We start from the raw sequence: 8,319 nt of genomic DNA on the forward strand, positions 1-8,319 counted from the left end.
GGGTTCGGGTCAATGTTTGCTTGCTTACGCCACTCGGCATCGGACCGGGCGGGTCAACTTTTTGTTTTGTTTTGTAGACCTAGTAACTTCGTTACATGGAACGCACGGCAGCCGAGCCGTCCGTCTCGTCCTTGTCCTCGTCCTCCAGCTTCGTGCGGCCACGGGGGGGCATCGCCGACCGAATCCCTGTGTGGTCGTTCCTTCCAGCTCCAGCGTGCGGTCGCCACCGGAAGGCCGGCCTCGCTTTCCCGGTGCTCATCATTGTCGTCCCCGGGTCAAACGGACGAGCGCAGAGTCCGCGGACCGCGTTCCTGTCGCCGCTGCCCGGCTGCTTTTGCTGAGTGCGGTGCCGACGCGGGTCGGTCGCTCTCCGTCTCCACTCTCCAGTCAGTCTCCCCCGTGCGCGCTGTGGAGCCTTCGAGCCCACCGACCGTGCAGGCCACTCGCTCCGGCCTGCTGCTGTGCTCGTCGTAAGACGCGCTCTACTTTTAGTATAACCAGCCTTGTATCCTTTCTGCTGTGGCGGTGCCCCAACTCCATTTCTCTGAACAGATCTAGTTTCTATACTAGAAGTTGTGGCGAGACTATTTATACCCTCCCTTGGAGATCTTTATGCCCAGAATGTGCAAGATGCTTCTCCAAGGTGTTCCATAGAGAAAACTATTTATATATTAGTGAGGCCTTAACATCCTCCATCAACAGAATGATATTCACAACTTCCAATCCTACGAAGCAAGGTTTGTGCCGCGCACTTGTGTAAGGTCCCGTTTGATTATTTTGGTCTAATTTAGTCCCTAAATATCTAAACGGGGCGACTAAAATATAAACTAAGATGGTGTTTGATTTCTAGAGACTATTTTTTTTTGCTAAATATAGAAACTAAAATAGAGTTTTAGTTTCCGCATTTTGATAATTTAGAGGCTTAAATAGAATAAAATAGAGAAACTAAAAATTAGTCTTTAGAAACCAAACATCTCCTAAACCGCTTTAATCCCTAGTCCTTCAAGGGTAACTAAAATAAACTAAACCATATTAATTTTATATTTGCCCTTCGTTTAATTCAGTCTCACAAATGAAGGAAGAATGTTAAAGGGTATGTCAATCTTCTTATGATGTATTAATGCGTTCTAAATACCAAACAGAGTAAAGACTAAACTTTAGTCTCTCTACCAAACTTTATGTCTATGGACTAAAGTTCATCGAAGACGTCATGCATGAGAGACGACGTCGCAGCTAACATAGCTTACAGTGCAAGTGAAAATCGACGCTAGTAAGGGCCAAGTGTAAAGGACGACAGAGAAAGGGTAACATACTGCACTACCCAAGAACATATACACAATGTCAAGGGCACTGACGTTACCGAAAATCCGTTTGCATGTAAAGCGCGATGCTCTGTGAGTCAAACAAGTACAAATCCATAGGCCATAGCCGCACACTGAATCACAACAAAGTGATCTGTTCAGGTTTGGTACAACATTCCATCTTACAAGAAAATCAACATCGATGAAAACAATGCATCTTCTGCATCCTGTCATAGCAGCATCGTGCTGTCGTTACTGAACCTTAGGGTTTTGTAATTGAGCTCTTCCTGCAATGACAGTAATTGCTGCAAACAAATCTGTAGGATAGCTAATACCTATAGAGCGACCCAGAAATCAGAGGAAGCCCTCAGTTGGCAAAGAACGGGAATCAATAGCCCCCACAGGAAAAAAAAGAAGAAAAAAACTGAATGACGTGCTTGTTAGTTGATTGGCATGATCTAATGAGAGCTAGCTGACTTGCAATGGTATATCTATGTTTTTTGGCTACCAGTGTAGAGTCATACAACCCAAGTTTCAAGGCCCATAGACCTGCAAATTTCAGGAGCAATCCAAATTCTGGCTCATGTCTTTGTCTACAAACTTCATCGTCCCATTTTCTTCTTCAACTCCTGCTGTATTGCTCTTTGCCTGCCCTGCCTTCTCTGTAAGGTCAGGCCACAGATTCTGATCCGCGGCAGAATCAACTTTTGTCCCGGCTTTTAGGGGAACTCTTGCTAAGGTTCTTTCTTGATCCGACTTTTGAAGAAACCGCTTTTTTAGAGATGGTAGCATCCCTGTTTATGCATACATTAGATTCTTCCATCACAGTCCCCTCTGGTTCTTTAGGTTGCATACTAGGTGTCACTGGGCTATTAGTATTTTGGGGGCTATGCTTATCTGGACTGATGCCTTTCCTGGAAGAAGCTAACCTTGCAAAATGACGCCTATTTTCAAACCATCTGTTGACCTGTCACAATAATGCACAGCGAGGGTCAAATCCAATGGCAATATAATAATGGAAACCATGCAGTTAGAAAATGATAAGAACCGACCTGATGAAATGTTAGCCCTAGTTCTTCTGCCAAGCTTTCTTTAAGAGAACGACTAGGGTATGGTTGTGTCTTAAAATGTTCATGTAGCTTCTGCAAGCAAAACAATGGACGTCAACTTATTCGATCAATTAAAGCAGTCTAAGGGCCTGTTCGGATTCACATAGCTAATTACAAGCTGAGCTAAAGATCAGCTCAAATTAACAATGATTGCGGTAGCTAGTTGGCTAACAACTAGTTGAAGACTTAGCTAAAAAAATTAGCCCATCTATTAGCCCTCCTGTTTGGATACACTAGAGCTAATTTTGGCCAATTTTTAGCTAGCTAGTGTTTAGCCCTTGTAGCCAAACATGCCCTAAAATTGTTAATTCTGCAATGAATTGTAGTGAATCATAACTGATACCTGACTAATCACTGGACCAAAATGTCCTTTCCTATCTTTGATATTGCTGCCATTAGAAGTAAGATCTCCATGTTTCTCATCTACTGAACCATGAAGAGAATGCAAGCTTTCTTTAGTGTTTTGTGTAGTCAGTTCATTATGGTGCGCAACTCTAGAGCCTTTTCCTGCAGGAGAACCAACTTCACCCTCTTCATTGCTTTTTATTGGTGTGTTCTTCCCAGACCATTCTTCTTCATCACTAGAATCAGATGATGCTTCACCATATGCCTCCTTTTGAGTCCAGCAAGAATAAGATTATGTCATGACTTCATGGTCAGAAAAGAAACTTCTCACATGCAAGCATGCATCAAAGAGCATACAGCCTCAGGCAAAAAATTCATAACCTCATGTAATATTAACATAGTATAGTACATACATTTGAGTTGCTAAAAAAGGCTACTGAGTTTAGTTGCACAAATCAGTATCAAGATTGAATGCAGCAGCACATAGGTATAAGCTAAGAGCACTACTGGAAATACCTAAATTCAAGACACAGGACATAACCTAGATTTGCCCACATGCCTTTTCAACATATTTTGAATTTACCTAGATTATGCTGGTTTATTGACTTCTAGATTATGCACATATGTCTAAGATCACATTCCATGGTTAAGCTCATAATTGTACTTTTGAATTTTGCCCAATTCCTACATGAAACTAAGGGGGTGTTTGAATGCACTAGAGCTAATAGTTAGTTGACTAAAAAATTGGTAGTGAAATTAGCTAGCTAACAAATAACTAAGTAACTATTAGCTAATTTACTCAAAGTAGCTAAACTATTAGCTTAACTATTTGGATGTCTTCAGCTAATTTTAGTAGCTAACTGTTAGCTCTAGTGCATTCAAACTTGGTCTAAAGCAATCGATTGTATGAAAAACAGACACACAATAGGCATTATTGAAGACTAAAACACCAAAAAAGAAGGATTTTAAACATGCACAGAATCACAGATGTAGGTTGAGGGAATACATCATACAGCCTTTTGTAGTCCAACCGTTCAGCTTGACGTCTCCTTGATACTGGTAAAACCACACTCTGGTCTATTTCAGTCTCCATAGGGTCGTCAGCAGAACTTATTGTGTTAGACTGAGCAGTGTTCTTTTCCATATCACCCACCTTGACATCGGGTAATGGAGGCGATGAAACTTCATCATGTCCACCAGATTTTTTAATCTCCTTACAAAAATCATCCGAATCAGACGTGAAATCAGACTCATCAGAATTTGACTTCTTTTCGACATCTTTATCCGAATCAGGACCTGCTGGATCATAGTCATCATCCTCTGAATCTTCAGAAGGTAATCCCAGGTCATCAACCTTCTTTTTATCTATCAAAGGTTCCAAATCATCAGAACAGGTTAAGAAGTCAGAGTCGTCAGAGTCTGATCCTCCGTCATCATCCTCTTCCTCTTCAGAAGATTCTTCTTCCTTACTAGCCACATGCTCTTCAGGCATATTGGGGTCAAAATCATTGTCATCCGAATCATCAGATGGAAGATCAAATGCTTCATACAAAAGGAGGAATCGCAACAACAAATCCTCATTGCTTCGCACGTTTTGGAAGTGGTGGCGATGGAAGTCTTCGCAAACCATGGATGGCGCTCAAATACAAGAATTGAGTATGGCTAGTGTTAGTCATAGTATTGTAATTTAGTTCCTTTGAGTTAGTATCACTATTCATGCAACAGTTCTTAATTGTAATAATCGACTTGTATTGGCTGTACGCATTTTCATGCTAAAGCCGGAACTCTTGTTTCCATTATCAAAAAAAATCTTGCTTAGAGCCATTGGTCATAGCAGCTGCCTCTGGAAAAACTTTCTGCAAAAATAAATGTACGGGTGAAAATGTAATTCGATTCATAAATTGTTACTGTTCTTATAAAAAGAATTTTTTACCTCCCAAGGGTCCTCAATGGAGATGTCACTGCCCTGGAGTTCATTTATTAGATCTATACAGTCTAACTTGCAATCACATGCTGGGCAGAGCCATCCTTCATCTCCCATGGGAACTACAAACGAAACGAATGGTGCTAATGAATGAATGCCAAAACAAGAACTACTGATACTATAGAAGAGGAAAATGAATATTACTATCTTCAGTACGCAGAGGAGGATTTAGACAGTTCTGGTGGAACCCTCTGTCACAAGCTCCATCACAGAGAATGATATCATTACCCAATGTAGCATTTTTCGAACCACAAGTAGCACAAAAGATCTGTGATATATGAAGTTTTTTCACTGATTAAAAGGCTGAGCATAACAGAACACAATTACTAGATAATACAGATACATTGTTGGAATTAAAATTACATGCTGACTTACATCTTCACAAGATATTTCTCCTTCAGAATCAAATAAAGATTCGTCAATTTTCCCCTTGGACAGAAGAGAATCAATATTTTGGAAGACTTCCCGTATTCTCAATTTGCATCGTAAGATTTCTGATTTGGCTCGTTCAAGCTCCTTCTCAGGTCTTGTCTTATCCAAACTGCATATTTGTACACGGGTGTCAGTTATTTTATATTGCAACAGAATTTGTGACGAACTCAACAGCTAAAGAAATATCACAGCAGTAGCAAAATCCCAAGATGCTGTCTATTAATGCAAAGTTGAAGGGAGACTTTTTTTTTACAACACATATTCATCTGATCAGCAACTGAGCCTAATAGGCCATATATATAAGTTTAACCGAACCAAGCACGTGTCATGGCTGACAGTGAGAAGATGCAGAGATACTAACTGCATATAGAGAGAACATAACAAGTGAAAGCAGGATGGTATCAGAAAGGGTGAAACAATAGTTTCAAGACCGGAAAACATGTGTGAATTGTGATACAAAAGTCACATCATTAAGGTATAGGAATACATGGAGGGGGACTGCAGAATGATGGGGAGCTAAAGGATGGCATCCACTTGACAAGCATATTTAAGCTAAAATATCAAGGTAGACAAACCTTATTAGTCAGGTTTTTAGCACACAATTCTATTGTAGTTGGTTAACGAAGAAACTTAAGGATTTTGACTAGCACATACATGGCCTTTAAGCACTATTCAGTAACCCTGGCAACACACAGGTAATGAAGAACCAGACTTCTAAACACCAACGCTACATTAGTTACTAATAATATAAGAGAAAATAATTTAAATTCCGAAGATGCTGGCAACTCAAGTGACAAACCTTTGATTTTTCCAGCCTTCACTAGCATAAGCTTCAATTAGGCTTTGCTCATAATTCATTCGGTTCAAAATGTATCTAACCCGTTTACGAATTTGTGAGAACTCATCTGTCGAATTTTTGTTTGAGGCTCTGCTCCTTTTTCTTCTCTTGGCAGCTGGTTGTCCTGGAGGCTGCACATGCTCAGTAGATGTTGTCTTTGAACCTGATGTAGAGCGAAGCACCCTGACATCAATATCAGATGACCTCAAAGTATATGCCTGACCTGTTAGTCCTTCGGAACCCTTTTTACCTCTGTTTGCTGCCCTTTTATAGTTTTTCCTTATCCCCAAGTTATTTGGCACAGTTTGAGATGCAGACAGCAAAACTGGATGCTCAAGGGTCTCAGGATTCTGACTAGAGCTCGTACCATTTTCAATCTCACCATTATTACCCTCAGCCGGAACGTGAACTGTCTTTTTTTCCATAGTATATGATCACCAAAATTTCATCAATTTACAGTAGACAGAAAGCAGTCTCAGCAAACCTGTCTTCTGAGGACAACAATAAAAAAGATCTATGTGGCCAAGCCAGATTCACCAGCACCTTGAAATCTACAGCAAAGAAATAAAGATGAATCAATATCGGTTACATGGGCTCAAGAGTCAAGTATTTATTAGTCTTACTGTCAGGGCCTAAGGAGGCCCACGGATGGGTTGCGACAGCAGCAGCCATGGACCCTCAAGGGGGATTAGATAAGGATAGTTAGAGATAAGATTAGAAGATTAGTTGAAATTATTTAGGAGATTAGTTGAGTTTATCTAGGAAGGTTATCAGTTAGTAGTTTGTTGAGAGTTTTTAGGAGATAATGATCTCTAGCTAGATAGGAGCGGCCAACCGGCCTATTTATATAATCAATGGATGAGAAATAAAACAGGCAAGAATTAGAAGGGAGAAACCCTCCTCTTGCTCGGCCGTGGGCAGAGGCCCCCGGTCGACGTTCTCTGCCCATCGATACCTCTCTCCAATTTCTCATCCATTGATTACATAAATAGGCCGGTTGGCCACCCCTATCTAGCTAGAGATCCTTATCTCCTAAAAACTCTCAACAAACTAATAACTGATAACCTTTCTAGATAATCTCAACTAATCTCCTAAATAATCTCAACTAATCTTCTGATCTTATCTCTAATTATCCTTATCTAATCCCCCTTGGAGGGCCCATGGCTGCTGCTGCCGCAGCCCCTCCGTGGGCCTCCTTAAGCCCTGACACTTACACACCCCTGATTTATACCAGGTTTTATTTGTTCCCCAATCCCCATTATGCAAAACTATTAGACTAGATGATGATCTTTTTAGTTAAAAAATGAGCAAGAACTTCCATCACTCTTAAGTGATTAGATGCCAAAAGAGCCCTCAGAGAACACGCTCGGCTGTTCTTAAGGCAACTTATGTCCTTTCCCATTAACAACTTTTCCTTCACACATTCATTTTCAGTCTTCAGCTGAAATGTCATTTCTTCCCATCAAAACAGAATGCGGTTGCATACTTGCATCACTTTTTCCCCATTTTCCTTTTTGCTTTGCTTTTTTCTAGGCAGGCACTACCATTTCGATAGTCACCTCAATGTTGTACTGTATATCAAAAACATTTTACTGGATGTTTAAAGCATTCAGCTAGCAGAAGGTCGTGACTTTTTACTATATATCAAAAGCATACTATATACTTATTCTTTTTTTAGATGGTGGCCAAGGAGCAATGGAATCACGTAGGGCTAATTTGGAAAACATAAATCCTTTTAGGATCCCCCTCATTTCCCAGGGTTTGTAACCCCTTCCAATGACATTTGAATAAGACATTTAATTATTTGAGGCAGGTTTTTCTTCCCTGGGTTTAGCCACCCTTGCTCGTATATATATCAAACATTAAATGTGTTAAGTGCATGTAGCTACGCCTCTTTCCTGAAATCCTGTAAGTGCAAATAAAAAATAACACTTCTCAAACTTAAATGACAAACAAAAAGATAGCTGGCTGTTTCTCAACGGAATCAATAACTTCTTAGGATTAAAATAGGAGTTCCATAGAATTTTCATAAGCATCCACATCTCGCTTGACGACAACACAGAAAAAGATGTCTGAAGCCTTGATGACCTTGGACAGGAAACAGGCAGCTTGCAGTTAGGGATGGATCCTGAACATCCGAATTATACGATAAATTTATTTTTTCAAATATATATATATATGCGTGGATTAGTGTGCTAATCTTTAGTTATATTGTTAAGCACATTATTTAAAATAAGAATAAAATTTTGTATATTTTTTGTGCATCATTTGCTCCCTACAACGAAAAAGGTGAAAAAACATTTGAATCTG

The 8,319-nt window shown here is 40.1% G+C and overlaps 2 pseudogenes across 2 annotated transcripts; both read right to left on the reverse strand.

Annotated features, from left to right (window-relative positions):
* Window positions 1-1,408: 1,408 nt before the first annotated feature.
* On the reverse strand, window positions 1,409-5,345 carry LOC103630646 (uncharacterized; annotated as a pseudogene). The gene is made up of 7 exons (NR_163581.2): window positions 5,115-5,345; window positions 4,884-5,007; window positions 4,689-4,801; window positions 3,762-4,611; window positions 2,754-3,023; window positions 2,354-2,443; window positions 1,409-2,268 (listed from the first exon to the last, which is right to left on the reverse strand). The product of NR_163581.2 is annotated as an uncharacterized protein (transcript).
* A 628-nt stretch (window positions 5,346-5,973) lies between these two features.
* LOC109940234 (homeobox superfamily pseudogene) lies at window positions 5,974-6,392 on the reverse strand (annotated as a pseudogene). Its single transcript, NR_163580.1, has 2 exons — window positions 6,260-6,392; window positions 5,974-6,172 (listed from the first exon to the last, which is right to left on the reverse strand). The product of NR_163580.1 is annotated as a homeobox superfamily pseudogene (transcript).
* Window positions 6,393-8,319: the final 1,927 nt, after the last annotated feature.

Source organism: Zea mays, chromosome 6 (assembly GCF_902167145.1).
Source record: "Zea mays cultivar B73 chromosome 6, Zm-B73-REFERENCE-NAM-5.0, whole genome shotgun sequence".
In the NCBI taxonomy this organism is placed as follows: Eukaryota; Viridiplantae; Streptophyta; class Magnoliopsida; order Poales; family Poaceae; genus Zea; species Zea mays.